Here is a 16,776-nt window from a genome sequence, read left to right as displayed (position 1 = left end):
CGGCCTAACCTCCGTTCTTACCTTCGCAATCATTCGAAACCTCCTCATAGTCCATTTCCAGGGCGGCCAAATTTTCTCGTGCTTCCTTGAACATCGGCTCCTCCATGCCCTCATTCAGATGGTCAAATGTAATCTAAAGAACGGTAAATATATGGCCTGTTGTTTGTTGTACCGCGGTGATGTAGTGCCCAAAGATGTCAACACTGCGATAGCCTCCATTAAATTCCGGCGAGATATCCGTTTTGTCGACTGGTGTCCCACTGAATTCAAAGTTAGGTTTAAGTAACAACCAATATAACTGACGTGTTTACCTTTCAGTTGATTTCTGGTCGACACGGAACCGACGGTTGTGGATCAGGTACGGAACGGGCCCTACCGGAAGTTGTTCCACCCGGACAACATGATCAGTGGAAAGGAACTTGAAAATTTTTGCTATTAAAAAAAAAATGCGTCAGCTCCACTTGAAAATTTGAAAGAGAATGACAATCTGGGTCTTTCCAATTAACAGGGCCTACTTTGTTGATTTTTTATACATGGCGGGTTGCGTCTTTTCGGAACACGTGCTTCTGGGCGAGCACGTGTTTGTTGCGAAATGGTTTGGCATGATGAATGTAATTCTATGCACAAAATGTGTTCGTGTTTGTTTTTATATCTAGATTTAGCGCTAGTGTATTATTAAGTAATAAGTATTTTTAAAGGTAAAATACAAAAAAGTACACAATCATTTTCACCTACCGACTCTAAATCGTTTGTATGTCTATTTTATATTTGCGCCAAGTGGTGCAATGACATGAACATGAACAGTAGTCATACATTTCAGGGTTCATCTCAGCTGAACCAACAAGCATTTGCCTAACGGGAAGTGGATTCGAAGTATTCATGTATGCAACCGGGATATCGATGCGAATGCCGAAGCATAGAAAGAAGCGAAGATAATAATTGATTCACTTGCAAGTGCTCATTTCCATACATGGATTCTCCACCAGTGAAACCACCGAGAGCTGTGAAATACGGCAAAGAAACGGTAATTGGGGGTGTTAGTTCGATTTAAAAATAGTGCGAAATGATAGTTAACAGTGGCATTCATCGTGGTAATGTGTTATTCAGTGCAGAAAAGGCGCAGCTGTCTGGAAATTTGTGTTTATTTTTGTGGGTGTTCATGTCATCCTCTGTGGGTTGACCTTTTTACGTGAGTAAGAAAAAAATACACCCCTTCAGAGTGAAGATGGCAAAATGAGGGAACGTCAAATGCAATCGAGCTAACCTCGCGTCAGCGAAACATGGTTGCCAGATGGTCAGCCGGATGTTGCAGTTGTCGAACGGACTAGTTCATTTCTCGACAAACATATGATTACGGCTTAAAAGCCAACTGTCAAAATTCTCTTTGAAAGAAAATTTCGGACAAACCGTTACTCACCAATCACAGATGTCGGTAGTAAACAAAAGAGAAAAGTTTTCTTTTTCATAACCTGCTGTGAACTATGTTTGGCCAGTAACGGTTTGTCCGGAATTTCCTTTCAGAGAGAATTTTGACAGTTGGCTTTTAAGCCGTAATCATATGTTTGTCGAGATTTCTGTGAAATGGGTCATTAACAGCGATGCCAACCTTCCAGTTTAAACTGGATTCTTCCAGTTTTTTTTTACAACATCCAGTCAAACAGACAATCGGAAAAATCTTCCAGTTTTTTTTAATTTTAGCCAGTTTTATCCAGTTTTTTTTAATATTCATTTATTTAGTTTTCTTTCTCACAAATTGTAACTCGATTCACAGAATTTTCAAGCAAGCGATGGGATGATGCAGAGTGCCGCAGAATAAGATTTAAATCCACCGTGACCTGAACTCTTTTTATACTACTTGTGAGTAAAACGGAACAAGAATGTACATTTTGATACGATTTCAAATGAATTTTACTCAAACATAAAGGTGGCAGTACATTGTGTCAAATATTTACATGAACATTTGTTGTATTCGCAGCTAGTTGCTATACTATCGTAAGAAAGGATTAAGCGCATTCTCAAGTTTAGTAAAGGGTCTTAAATTTACGATTTTGTGGATTTTAAGTAGATTGAAAGTCTTCAAAACAGTAAAATTCGTAACTATTAGAATTACATTCAAATTCAGATGTTTTAATATTTTTTAAAATTTGGACAACAATATCAAAAACTGACTCAAATTTTCAATAAAAGATTTGGAACATACGTGTTTACTTAAAATTACGTTCATTGAATCGTTGACTTAAACATAACAAGAGTATAGTAGGTTTTTTCGAGTATCCAGTTTTTTTCCAGTTTTTTTTCTAGAAAGGTTCCAGTTTTTTTGAAAAAAATGTTGGCAACGCTGGTCATTAAGCCATATGCTGTTTTTATTTTTTTTCCGATGCAGCTGAAGTTGGAGATACGTAGTCGGGTTTTTTTACATTTTTGTACGCAAAATAACGAATAATCTTTATAAAATAGAATTATTACGACGCCATCCTCCACTGAGCTACCTTGATCCCTATCCTTTTGCTGGGATAACTGTCAAAAATGCTAATCCATGTAGCTAAATTCACTATCAAGGAAGAGTGATACAGTAAAGACCCGTTTTTATCAGCCACTTGGTGGATTTTAGGCTGATAAAACAAGGACATTGATAAAATCGGGACATATAGTTTTCTTTCTTTTTAAGAAACCGAAGCTCTTAAGATATAATTTTTTCTAGTCCCTAGATATAGCCTCATAACCTTTCCTGATTATTTAGCTTAAACTTCCCTTAAGGGGATCTGACAGTGTCAAACTGGCACATGTTTTCATTTTCGTAGAAAATCAATTAAAAAATATTCTGAAATTTGAAGGGGTTGAACATATATATTGTTATATTCATCTCTATCGGTTTATCCAGCTTTTTACGTGCCATAATGGCGGTCTAAATTGTTCAGTTTGTAATACGTTTAATGGCCCTTTTTTGACAATAATCGTTTACGTCGACCCCCCCAAGGAGATTAAGTCATCCTATGTTAGTCCAAAGCGTTGGATGTTTATTCAATGAACGACCGACATTTTCAACTGGGCGTTGCTGTCAAACTGGCGTAAACGATTGTCAAAAAGGCAATTAAACGTATTACGAACTGAACAATTTAGACTGCCATTATGGCACGTGAAAAGCTGGATATAATAAAAGAGAAATTTTACTCTTCATTTAATGACCCAATTGAAATTCCATTTTCGTTGGAATCTATGAGTATTATATCCCGAATAGAAATCTATAGTAGCAAAACCTTAATATTCACTGTAACAGTACAGTAATTTTAAAATATTTTACAGTATAATCCGTCTCTCAACGACTTGCCAATGTTATTTATGTGATCTGATCTGATGCACTCTGTAAATGTATAATCAGTTTGCACTTAATTTGAAAAAAAAAATCATTTTATTTCCGTTTTTGTATCAATTTTGTGCTCTTTCGTAAAAAAGTTTGTTCAACAAACACTGATCCACTTCGTTAAACGTAGAGCTAGTTACTTGTCGGACGTTGACGTCTTACACGAAACGCACCGTTTCGATAAATACAGCCCGGGGACAATCTGACAGAAAGTGTTTGTATCATATATATTTATCAACGATTTGATGATGTCAGGTCTTGTTTTTTGCGCGGCTCACATCAGAAGTCTTCGAGTGTTGTTCTTGGTTCCCATCAGAATTTTACCACGAAATCGCTCGCCTCGATTGTCGCTGATTAACAGAAAGCTGAGGGAACGGTTTTGTCCAGAGGATTTCGTGTCTGGTTGGATGTAGATTCGAATACACAGTTTTTTTAAAATATACTAGAAGCTGACAAATCAAAGCCATTTATATTGAGCAGCGATTTTTCTAGTTTTGAGTTATCTATGTTTAGTCTGATGGAAAAAGACAGACTTATGACAAACGGCGAATTCAATTTGGAGATGAAAGTTGAAAAGTTAGTATTGGCGCCCTCTATGCGGTCACAGGTAGAACTAAAATTTTCTAACCAAACATAACTCGTATCATGCACTACAATTTTTCCGAACATAGTATTCAGCTTAATCTAACCATTAAGTCACAAAAATGTATAGTTGGTGGGAATCGAATACCGATACACAACCATGCACTGCTAGGCCCCATGCAAAACTGACTCAGACATCACTTTGTTAAAAGTTTAATAACTTCTTTTAACAAAGCCGGATTGACTAGCAGTCTTCGACTAAGTTGTAGACAATTAAATTATCTTTCTTATATTCACTTACTGTGATGATACGATGCATACAGTGCCACCTAACGGCAAAAATGCGCGCTAGTGGGCTTTCTCCACGTAAATTGTCGAAAAATCAAATTTGGTGCAATTACTCCTGGTGGGACTAGGAATCGACTCAGGGGTCGATAGGGGTCATTTTTTCGTGTCACTCTACTGTTCATGGATTCAAAAACTTTAATTTCATCAACTTTGCACGCACGTAAATATACTAATTTAATAGATGCTAATCTATAAGGCCAGACGTAACTTACCAATTTAGACTGGTTGATTTTTTGACTTTTAGCTCCACCAGGCTCTACTGATTCCTTTTATGGCCTTTAGTAATTGTGCAAATTTTGGTACCGATCGGTTATGTCTACGGACCTTCCAAAAATTCCAAATTTCATATGGAAATTAGAATGGAAAATCTGTTAAAATTGAAAATAAATTCTTAAAAATCACCTCATCAATCAATTCATGAGAACACTATATATTTCTAAAGGTATTCTTCTACTGAACACATTCGTGGAACATTGCACGTTTGTGGAAATTCGCTGAGAAAAGTTATTAACTAAAGAAGTGGCATGACTTCAAAACAGGTGGATTTTATTATTAATCATAGCAAACAAGGTTATTCGCCTCTGTTCGGGTTAGAGAAATCTTTTTTGGAAAAATCTCTAACCCTATGTGCAGGGTTGGGAATCGAACCCAGTTGAGCTGCGTACAAAGCATTTAATTTACCAATCCCCTACTCTATATTTTAAGATTATCAGAAATTTCCTGATCATCTCAGATATTTACATAGATTGTTGTTTGTTAACCATCATAGACAAAGAATCGTTTGACCGGAAACACATGTGAACGTGGCAAAATACACGGTGGATCGGAACAAATGAATGAAAAGAATTTTATAATGATACGCATTTTGATTCAGATGATTTTTTTATCACGATTCATTGCAAAATGGTGTCTAAATGTTATGTTTCAGCTTTCGCTTTATTCACTCCGGCCCAGGTTTCAGTAACGGTCGACCGCAATAATAGCTGCAACGTAAACTCACTCTCAATCAGAATACGAGATACAAAGCCTAATACACTTGACTTTCCCATTCGTACAATTTTATACCTCTTTTTCTCTCTCTCTCTCTCTCAATAGAACCTTGTTATTTTTCTTTTCAACGTCCTCTTCTTACATGGAGATTTAATAGAGAAACAACGAGGTATTTGTGCACAGAAAAATAATTGAAGCCAAAGAATAGGTTCGCTTTACTTAGTTATTTTAAGTTCTGTATCTTACTCGCACTTATTCATGTTATCATTAACGAGAGATTCAACCCAGTTGAGCTCTTTCGAACAATAAGCCATTTTTAGTTATCTCAGCTATACTCAAAATTAAGTAAATTCAACACAAATAGGAGTGTACGTGACCCAAGGTTGAGTGTAAAAAACCTAGCAATAAGTTGAGCTTTTGCTATAGTTAAATGGAGGTGTTACATATCCTTTTGCGAAAAAAAGGAATGTTTGATTTTTGATAGCACATTTTTCGATGAAAAAGCAAACATTAGTTTATAACAATATTTTTATAATTGGTGGAGTTGAGGTCTTTTCCCAAAACCTTTTTTTGTTTGAGAAGTTTGCGGTAATCACGATGGAAGGCCAGCAAATCAACCAAAATCCTAAGTTAAAAATATTCATCAATATATGCATTCCTTGTTCCGAGGGGCAAGCACTAAATCTTCAATACCACGCAGTGCCAAAAGTCTTACATAATTAGTTCCTTTAAGTACCATTAAGTACCATAATGTACAATAAGTACCGCAAGTACGCGTCCATTTCTTTGTACTTTAATTACTGAAACGATTTTAAGTACAGCGCCTTCGTACTTTGAATACGCAAAATATTTTAATTACCGTCAAGATGTACTTTATATTCTTTAAATACGTACACATCGACAGTAATAAAGTTAAGTACCTCATTAAGTACAACAGAAGTATTTTTAAATACTTTCATTACTTACTTTAATTATGTTCAAAATACGTAAGTATTTTCAATACGATGCACTCAAACCTGCTAGTGCGTGCCCCTCGCCTTGTACCTTAACGATTAGTGGAATGAATAATAATTTTTTCCTCCATACGGAAACATTTTCCCCAAAAATTGGATATTTTGAGCTCTAAAAAATGTATTAAAAAATTCATGTATGCAAAATAAAAATGTATGTATAAAAATGGAACCGTGAAGGTATGAGAAAAATTAATTAGGAACAATTGAAAAACAAAATGAATAAGATCGGTTGAATAGTTTTTCGACAATCGTGATCGTAGAAAAGCCATTTTTGGAAAAACAACATTTCATGATAAGAGTTTAAAATTTCAAATTACCACTGTTCTTGGTAGACGATGTGCGTTTCGAAGCGCTGTAACTTTCGATCTATTGCTCGGATCCGTATGAAAATTTGGGAAAATATTGCGTTCTTTGGACCAATATTTGATCATCGTTCGGGACACACGATAATTCTGATTTTTACCACTCCAGTCCCTGAGTTTTTATTCGATGAGTTGTACTATACAAGTGTGCGAGCCGTAAAAATGTCTTTCAGAATCGGTTGTATCACTGGAGCAGGAATACTGTTGAGACATTCACCGAAACGTAGACGCCGCACCAACTGCTTACTAAAGGTCGCTCTAAGGTTGCCAGCAAGTTTTTTGTATAACTAGTTCTTGTATGTGCTATTTGCGGTAGTAATAAGCCTCCTATTTTGGTTTTAACGCAAGGACAATTCTTAAAACAGAATTTGATTGATAGGTTAGCTCATTAAAACAATTTTTATCAATTCTGTAATCTAAAAAGAATTTATCAATTTTACTGGGCGTGGTGAATTTGGCACCATTTGCATCTGGTATACTGCCGTTATAAGTATATTTGCCCCTTGTTCTATGGGATTCCCTATATTCATGGGACAATTATGCGTAGAACGGCAGTATACTAAACCTGCACAAAACGTTGCATAACGCAAGGCTGATTTGTGGAATACACTTAAAATCCATTACCTACCAGTAGTGATTTGATTCAGTCATTTGTTATGCAAATTTACAATATTATGACAGCTCGGCTAAGCGAGGTGTTTCATGAAGCCAAAATTACGACTGCACTTTACTGGGGCTACTTAGAAAAACTTTATAAAGAGAACTGCGGAGAGAAAAACAGCATTAAAGCTTAATTTACCTAATTTTGAGTATACCCCAAACAACTCAAAAGTACGTTCCTCCACGGAAGACCTCGACTGAGTCGAATCTCTCGTTTTGTTTTTAACAACACTAATAAGTGCGAAAGCGACGCACAACTCAAAAGTAAGTTAAAAAAACTTATTCTGCAGGTTGTTTTATTTAACCGTGTAGAGTTTTTCTAGGTTTTACTTCGTATACTTAATAAAGTTATATGCAAACGATTTCACTCACACTACTTGGGGGTTTGTTTTCCTCCAGCTGTCATATATAAAACTGTCAGCCAAATTAAACATTTGAATTAGCTCTCGTAAAGTATTTATAATGGTCAAGGGGCGTGACACTTCCAATAAATTATAAAATATTATACATTTATAATGTTTTTGTAGAATTATAAGCAACATTATAATTTTATAGACTTTATGAGCATATATGCTTTCAGTATTTTCGAACTGGTTTTCGAAGTTAGTCTCAGTGTGCGGTGAATTTCACTAGTTTACAAATTTTGGGGTGATTGTATGAAGTTAAGAAAAAAGGTGTTTTCTAAGTCAAATTTGGGTCGCGGAACTCGAAAATCATATTCATTTTCTTTTTCAAAGAACCGTTCTTGAGATTTTTTGAAAAACGTGTTTTTGAGCACTTTTTGCAGCTGTCAATATTTCAGGAACAAATCTTCCGATTAACACAATTGACTCACCATTCGAAAGGTATTGATGTGCTTATTCCGAAAATGTATAACATGTTTGTATTAAATATCAATAATTTAGGGTTAAGAGCAACCAAAATCAAAAAAGTAATGCTTGGTAAAATTACTCATTTTTAGTTGATTTTTCATAAAAAAAAATTCGGCAAAAAAAAATCTTTTGAAATCTTATGTGACAGACAAACTTCTCATAGGAATTTTAAGCCTAAGATCACAAAAATCCGATATAAACTGTTGCTGTTATTAAGCACCGAGTGAAAATTGTTCTGTTTTTCACATTTTTCTTTCGGTCTTAAATAAGATTACACTAGTTTACATGAAAAATCAAGTTGCGAGAAAAAGTGTTTTCTAGATTAAATTTGGGTAGCTGACCACGAAAATAATACTCAAATTTTCTTTCAAAGAAGTTCGAGTTTAAAAAAAAAAGATTTTCTTTTGATTCCTCATTTTTGGCATTTGGCAGAGCATTTTGATTACAGAAAAATGATTTTTCATATTTTCAGAATCTTATGTAACAGATTTTAACAATTTTAAGGTAATCGTGATAAACTGAAAAGAAAGTTGTTTTCTAAGTTAATTTTGGATAGCTGAATACGAAAACAAAGTCCACTTTTTTGAAAGAACCATTTTCAAGATTTCTTCGAAAAAGGTGTTTAGGGCACTATTTTAGTTATTTGTCAATACCTCGTTCAAATAGGATCCGATCGAAACAGTCGAAAGGTATTGGTATGCCCTTTCCGAAAATGTATAATATGTGTAGATCAAATGTACATTTATTATGATTAAAATCGACCAAATTAAAAAAGTCTAATGTTCGACCTTTTCTAAAAAAATGCATATTTCTGGTTAATTTTTTATAACAAATCAAGGATAGAAGAAAATTCTTTTAAAATCTAATGAGATAAATAATCTTTTTGCATAAATTTTAAGCCAATAATCACAAAAATCTGATGAAAAATGTAGATTGTATGAAGCATTGAGTGAAAACTGTAACTTTTTATTTTTCGCGCAATCATATTTTTGGCGGAAATAATCTTCTATACTTGATAGTTATTGTTTGTGTTGGCTACTGTCTTCTCGAGCTTTCATCCATCCATCCTGCGGCATTTGAATGGTTTTGGATATTTCATTGAACAACTAAGTGCTCTTTTTAAAATGTGGAAATATTCGTTGGAAAAGTTTTGTTTTGTCTGTGGTGAGTACATATTTAATAAATTAAAGGAATTTTCGCCTTCTGCTTCAACAGGCTTCGCAGCCGATTCTCAGTTCACAGAATATAACGTGGCTAGTGCTACAATCCCACTGAGTCCCGATAGGGACTCGAATATTTGATGACTGGTTTATGAGACCAGTGCTACACCCTCTAAACCGCCGCACCAGGACAGGGACTGCTAAAATCATAAAATTTCCATTTCGCTTAATGTGCCATTGCATCAACATTTTTCATCCGATGTTAGTGATATTAGGCTTAAAATTAACGTAAACATATTATCTGTCATCTTAGATTCTAAAATGTCTGAAAAAAGATTTGCTCTTCTGTAAAAAAAATCAATTAAAAATGAGTAACTTTTAAAAATGGTCAAAAATGCACTTTTTTAAACTTTGGACGTTTGCAGCACTAAAAATTTTACATATGATCGACACATATTATATGTTTTTGAAAAGGGCATCTCGGCACCTTTCAACCTGCATATTGACAATATTAATTGGATGATTTTGACACGAAATATTGACTAAAAACTACAAAAAGTGCTCAAAAACGAGCTTTTTGAGAAAATCACAAAATCGCTTCTTTGAACAAAAAAATGAATATTGTTTTCATGTTCAGCGACCCAAAATTAGTCTAAAAAATACTTTTTCTTGAAGCTTCATTTTTCTTGTAAACTAGTGTTTATGAGTTGCCATGTTTTGTTGTTTACATTTTCGTAAGGTAATAATGAAAAGTGCAAAATGTAAATCTATTTATCAATGTTCGCTGTGCTAAACATTGAAGGCCTCTGGGACCCGTGCTACAAAAAAGGAGTCCGGAACCTACATGCGCCGCAGAAGAAATACTTACGGAGTAGTAGGTAGGGGAGGCCAGCAAATATATTAATCGTCAAACCACTTACTATTATTTTAGTCTTCCAAAATGTTGAACAAACGTTTAGAGAGTTTCGGAGGACAGATTTTATGCATGGAATTCCATGGAATTCGGCAAGTATGCCTGTATATACAGGGTGTTTGGTTCATGGTTAAGAATCTCTCGGGGGGTGATAGACTGCCATATTTGGAGATAAAAATTGTTCTACACATACCATCAAATCTCAACCGTTACAGAGTTATTGAACTTTTTGTGTAAAAAACTTATTTGTCTTAAAATACCTCTAACTTTAAAAGTATACTTTGTATTTTAAATGTTTCAGTTCCATTCGAAAGGTGAGAAAATTTTCTATTGAATGGTGTTCTCATATCTTTTAAGTAATTAGTTTTAATTACCTTATAGCTGTAAAGTAGTTAAAAGTTAGTGTTTTTGAGGCGGTTTTTGCTAATTTTCTCGAAATAATGAAGTATGATTATAGTAATATCCATTATCCAAAAGTTGGGTTTTAGGACGATTCATAATTTGTTTTTGGACGTCATATTTCTATCTCTTCTCATTTCTTTGTAATTTCATTACTATACTTTTCCTGTACCCGACTTGCAAGTATTTAAAAGACTCTAATCTAAAAAATATGCTTTATATCGTTATTTACAAGATTTCATTGGAAAGCTGAGAAAATGTCCTATCAGTGTATGTACAAATATCTTTTAGTTAAGTGTACTAAATGATTTTTTACTAACGAAATAACTCAAAATTCGTGTTTTTTTTGAGTTTTTAAATTATTCTATTTATTAATCAACAAAATTTATCGTCACTATTGTTCATTTGATGCCCCTTACTGTTCTCTATAACTTTTTATTAGACACTTTGTCTATATCTCTTTTCATTTTGCTGCTATTTAATAGTTAACACAGCAAGAGCTCACCACAAATGTAGTGGGTTCGAAATCGTTATTTTTGCATATGAAACGATGTGATAAAAACGATTTTGCGTCGAAACCAAAAGAGATAATTGAATGGAGTCAAAGAAAGAACTGTAGAACTTGCTGAGATGCATTATTTCCATGATAATAGTGGTGATGTTTATTATTTACTATTTTAAGAAAATTAACGAAAATGCTAATAATAGCACTAACTTTAAACTAATTTACTTTTAAAAGAATACTAAATTCACTTAACTGAAAGGTATTAATACATTTTTCACTGAAAATTTTCCTGGCTTTCAAATAAAAAGAAAAAAAGTACAATAAGTGCCGTAATTTTTCAATTAGAGCTGGTACTAGTGAAAATGAGATAAAAATATCCAAGTTGAATAACCCAAAATCATGAAAATAAGAAAAGGTATCTTAAATACGTTTATTTAGGCCCAAATGCTTTAGCTTAACGAGGCCGATAATTCATTTTTTTTTTAATTACATGTCACATGTTAGTGGGGGAAAGGAAAGCCGTATTTAGGGGCGGCTTGCTCCCCTCTTATGTAAGTAAAGGAAAAAGGTAGGAAGTGGGATACATATTGTGTAATTGACATCGTCGTTTGCTGATTGATCATTGTGGCGGATATGCACACTTTGTTGTAGTGTTGTAGTTTCCAGCCTGTAATCGCAGGGGCGAGGGGAGGGTCGATATTTCGGATAATTATTGGCACTCTGATACTGTCATGATGTTCTCTATATCATCTGCATGTGAGGTATGTCATGATGTTCTGGGTAGACGGTTATCAAGAAGGGTATGCACCGAAGACTCGTGAAGCAATGCCATATTGTAGATACAGGGATAGGTTGGTGAGATTCTACTGTGAATGAGAGAGGGGAAAATGTATTAAACTTGGACATCAATGGTTTTCAAAAAGATATAGATAAGAAAAATATAGGGGTGGTCACGGCTTGCCAGGACGTCCCGGACTGGCACATAGGGTGATCTACCTCGGGCCCGAAGGGAATCTATTAGTTGGGACCTGGCAACACAGTACTCTGCGCACAGCCAAACAACATGCTCGATGTCGTGGTAGCCGTTCTCACAAACACAATGATTACTTTCAGCAAGCCCTATACGACGGAGATGCGCGTCAAACGAGTAATGGTTGGACATGATCCTTGACATCGTACGAATAAAGTCCCGGTTCACATCCAACCCCTTAAACCAAGCATTCGTTGATACCTTCGGGATAATGGAATGTAGCCACCGTCCCAGATGCCCATTGCTCCATGAGGTTTGCCAACTATCGAGCGTCCTCTGACGAGAGATACTGAAAAATTCGTTGAAGCAAATTGGTCTTTCGTAAGTGTCGCCTTCTAATGCGCCCACCTTGGCTAAAGAGTCCGCCTTCTCATTGCCCGCAATAGAACAATGTGACGGGACCCAAACCAAGGTAATCTGGTAAGATTTTTCAGATAAAGCACTCAGATATTCCCGTATTTTCCCCAGGAAATACGGTGAGTGCTTTCCAGGCTTTGCCGCACGGATGGCCTCAATGGAGCTGAGACTATCCGAAACGATGAAGTAATGGTCTGAGGGCAGGGTGTCAATGATCCCGAGAGTATACTGAATGGCAGCTAATTCTGCGACGTAAATTGAAGCAGGATCATTGAGTTTGAATGAGGCAGCAAGATTTTCGTTGAAGATACCGAAGCCTGTGGACCCGTTGAGAATTGATCCGTCAGTGTAGAACATTTTGGCGCAGTCGACTTGATGGTATTTGTTAAAGAAAATATTTGGGACCACTTGTGGGCGAATATGATCCGGAATTCCACAAATCTCTTCCTTCATGGATGTATCGAAAAATACAGTGTGATCAGAAGTATCTAAGAGATGAGCACGGTTGACGTTATACGTAGATGAATTGATGTTCTGTGCCATGTAATCGAAGTACAAGGACATGAATCGGGTCTGAGAATTAAGCTCGACAAGCCTTTCGCAATTTGCAATCACCAATGGGTTCAGAATATCGCATCGAATGAGTAATCGATATGAGAGGTCCCAAAATCGATTTTTCAGAGGAAGAACGCCCGCCAGCACTTCGAGACTCATCGTATGGGTCGAGTGCATGCAACCCAAGGCAAGACGCAAGCAACGATACTGGATTCGCTCCAGTTTGATGAAATGTATGTTCGCAGCGGAGCGAAAGCAGAAACATCCGTACTCCAACACTGATAATATCGTTGTTTGGTACAGCCTGATTAGGTCTCCTGGATGGGCACCCCACCATGTTCCAGTTATTGTACGGAAAAAGTTGATCCTTTGTTGGCACTTCTGTTTCAGATACCTAATGTGACATCCCCAGGTACCTTTAGAGTCGAACCATACCCCGAGATATTTGAATGTTGAAGCCTGAGCAATAGTTTGATCCATTAATTGAAGCTGTAGTTGCGCTGGTTCACGCTTTCTAGAAAATACGACTAGCTCAGTTTTCTCCGTGGAGAACTCGATACCCAGCTGGAGAGCCCAAGCAGACAAATTGTCCAAGGTATCTTGCAGTGGTCCTTGCAAGTCGACGGCTTTAGGACCTGTAATAGAGACCACACCGTCATCTGCAAGCTGCCTTAGCGTGCAGGAATTGACAAGACATTCGTCAATGTCATTCACGTAAAAATTATAGAGGAGAGGGCTTAGACATGAGCCCTGGGGAAGGCCCATGTAGCTAAATCGTGATGTCGATAAATCGCCATGCGAGAAATGCATTTGTTTTTCAGACAACAGGTTTAGCAAAAAGTTATTTAAAATTGGCGAAAGACCATGCTGGTGCAACTTCTCATAAAGAATGTTGATCGAAACTGAATCGAAAGCCCCCTTAATATCCAAGAATACTGATGCCATCTGCTCTTTGTTAGCATATGCCATTTGAATTTCTGTTGAGAGCAACGCAAGGCAATCGTTCGTCCCTTTACCTTTGCGGAAGCCAAATTGTGTATCTGACAGTAAGCCATTTGTTTCGACCCAATTATCGAGGCGAAACAAGATCATTTTTTCGAATAACTTCCGGATACAGGACAGCATTGCAATCGGACGATACGAATTGTGGTCGGAGGCTGGTTTTCCTGGTTTTTGGATGGCGATGACCCTCACCTGTCTCCAGTCATGTGGGACAATGTTACCCTCAAGAAACCTATTAAATAAATTCAACAAGCGTCTTTTGGCAGAGTCTGGCAGATTCTTCAACAAGTTGAATTTGATTCTATCTGGCCCCGGGGCTTTATTGTTACATGATAAGAGAGCAAGTGAGAACTCCACCATCGTAAACGGTGTTTCGTTCGCGGTATTGTAAGGCGACGCGGCGCGGTAGATTTTCTGTGCCGGGGCGGAATCCGGACAAACTTTCTTGGCGAAATCGAATATCCAACGGTTTGAATATTCCACGCTCTCGTTAGTACTGTTTCGGTTTCGCATACGTCGGGCCGTGCCCCAAAGAGTGCTCATCGATGTTTCTCTTGTTAACCCGTCGACAAACCGGCGCCAGTAACTGCGTTTCTTAGCTTTCATTAAATTTTTCATTCGCTTTTCTAATATCGCGTACACTCGATAACTAGCAACTAACCCGTCGTTCCGGAAGGTTTTATACGCGGCAGCTTTCTCCGCGTACACGTTTGAGCACTCTTTGTCCCACCACGGGTTGGGAGAACGATTTTGGGTGTTCACGTCGGGTACTCGTTTCGTCTGAGTTTGAATCGCGCTATCAAGAATCGAGTTGGACAAAAACTTATATTCTTCCTCCGGGGGAAGTACCTGTGTTGAATCGATAGTTTTGGATATCGCAGCAGCGTAGCTCTTCCAATCAATGTTTCGTGTGAGGTCATAGGGAACATTGATTGGTGCCGATGGTCTTGAACCAGTGGTGATTGCAATTACAATTGGTAAGTGGTCACTACCGTGGGGATCAGATATTACCTTCCACTTGCAATCTAACCGTAGTGATGTCGAGCATAAAGATATGTCCAGTGCACTTGCTTGCGCAGGTGGTCTAGGGATCCGTGTCATTTCCCCTGTGTTCAGAATTGTCATATTGAAGTTGTCACAAAGGTCTTGAATTGTCGAAGATCGATTATCGTCGTATAGACAGCCCCACCCCGTACCGTGAGAGTTAAAGTCTCCAAGAAGCAGGAGGGGCGAGGGAAGGTGTTCAATCACGTTGGAGAATCTTCGATATCCCATCATGGCCCTAGGAGGAATGTAAATAGAAGCAATGCAAAGATCTTTGCCTTTGATTGTTGTTTGACAAGCGACAACTTCAATGCCTGGCGTCGAAGGGAGGTTGATTCGATTGAAGGAGTAGCACTTTTTGATCCCTAAAAGTACCCCCCCATATGAGTCTTCTCGATCCAAGCGGATAATGTTAAAATCGTGGAAGTTGAGGTTTATATTAGAAGTTAGCCATGTTTCACATAGGGAAAATGCATCACAATGATTGTAATTTAGCAAGTGTTTTAATGAATCGATTTTGGGGATAATACTTCTGCAGTTCCACTGTAAAACAGTGATCAGATCCCTGATTCCGTCTAATAAGTTAGCCATCGAAGGATACGATCGCTGTAAGGAGGGGCCATTGTTCAGTCAACTGTTTTAAAAATGTTCTTACTGTTGGTAGAATAGCAACCAGCAAGCTTTTCATAGGATCGGTAATGTTGAAAGCTGTGAATATCCAGTCCACAATGTCAGAAAATTTAAGGAATCCCGTTTTAGGGTGAGTTTCTGACTGTAAAATTGGAGCACTTGGGATTTTTGGTGCCCCGGGGAGTGCTGGGAACTCCTGGTTGTATCTCAATTTCCCAAAACCAGGAGGTATTATCTTCGGTTTTGTACCAGCACTTCCAGTTGATGAATTATTTTTATTTTGTACCCTTGTTTGGGACAACCTAGGACCCTTACGAGGAAGTTCAGGTGAGTTTTGATTAGGTCTTTTCCTAGAGTTTCCAAGCGGAGCCAAAGAATGCCCCTCGCAAGGGTCATTAGAGGCGTTATCGTCAGTTGGCAAGAGAGCGAATGGGTTTTCGGAGACAAGTGGAACAGCTCTTTTAAGCATTTCTGCGTAAGAGCGTCTGGAGCGATCTTTGGCGGATCGCTTCAGTTTATCCGCGCGAAGTTTGTACGTTGGGCATGTCAAAAGTGCATGCGGATTCTCCCCACAGTAAACACACTTCTCAGCGGGCCTACTGCAAGTATCATCCGCATGGCGTTCCCCACATTTACCGCACCGTTGCTTGTTGCTACAGTAGGTGGCCGTGTGACCTAGCTGCTTGCAATTGGAACAATTCATGACCCGCGGTACAAACAGGCGTACAGGTAGACGAGCTCCTCCCACTTCAACGTAGCTCGGAAGTGCAGATCCGGCGAAGGTTACGCGAAACGAGTCTGATGGATAGTAATTACCATCTTCGATGGACTTTGAGTGCAATTGCTTGCACTCCAAAATCTTAACTGATTGAAGGTTAGGGTCCTTAAAGCGGCCAGCCCCATCATTCATCAGATCATCGACAGTTAGACCCGCATCACTTACCACACCGTCGATCTCCACATCACGAGAAGGAATGTAGACGCGATACTCCA

General features: G+C 37.6%; 1 long non-coding RNA gene across 1 annotated transcript; it reads right to left on the bottom strand.

Annotated features, from left to right (window-relative positions):
* Positions 1-87: 87 nt before the first annotated feature.
* On the bottom strand, positions 88-768 carry LOC131684114 (uncharacterized). The gene is made up of 3 exons (XR_009304620.1): positions 736-768; positions 312-432; positions 88-260 (listed from the first exon to the last, which is right to left on the bottom strand). It is a non-coding gene; the product is annotated as an uncharacterized LOC131684114 (long non-coding RNA).
* Positions 769-16,776: the final 16,008 nt, after the last annotated feature.

This window comes from Topomyia yanbarensis, chromosome 2 (genome assembly GCF_030247195.1).
Source record: "Topomyia yanbarensis strain Yona2022 chromosome 2, ASM3024719v1, whole genome shotgun sequence".
In the NCBI taxonomy this organism is placed as follows: domain Eukaryota; kingdom Metazoa; phylum Arthropoda; class Insecta; order Diptera; family Culicidae; genus Topomyia; species Topomyia yanbarensis.
Note: the sequence above shows the minus strand (reverse complement) of the source record. Positions and strands in the feature narration are given on the sequence as shown.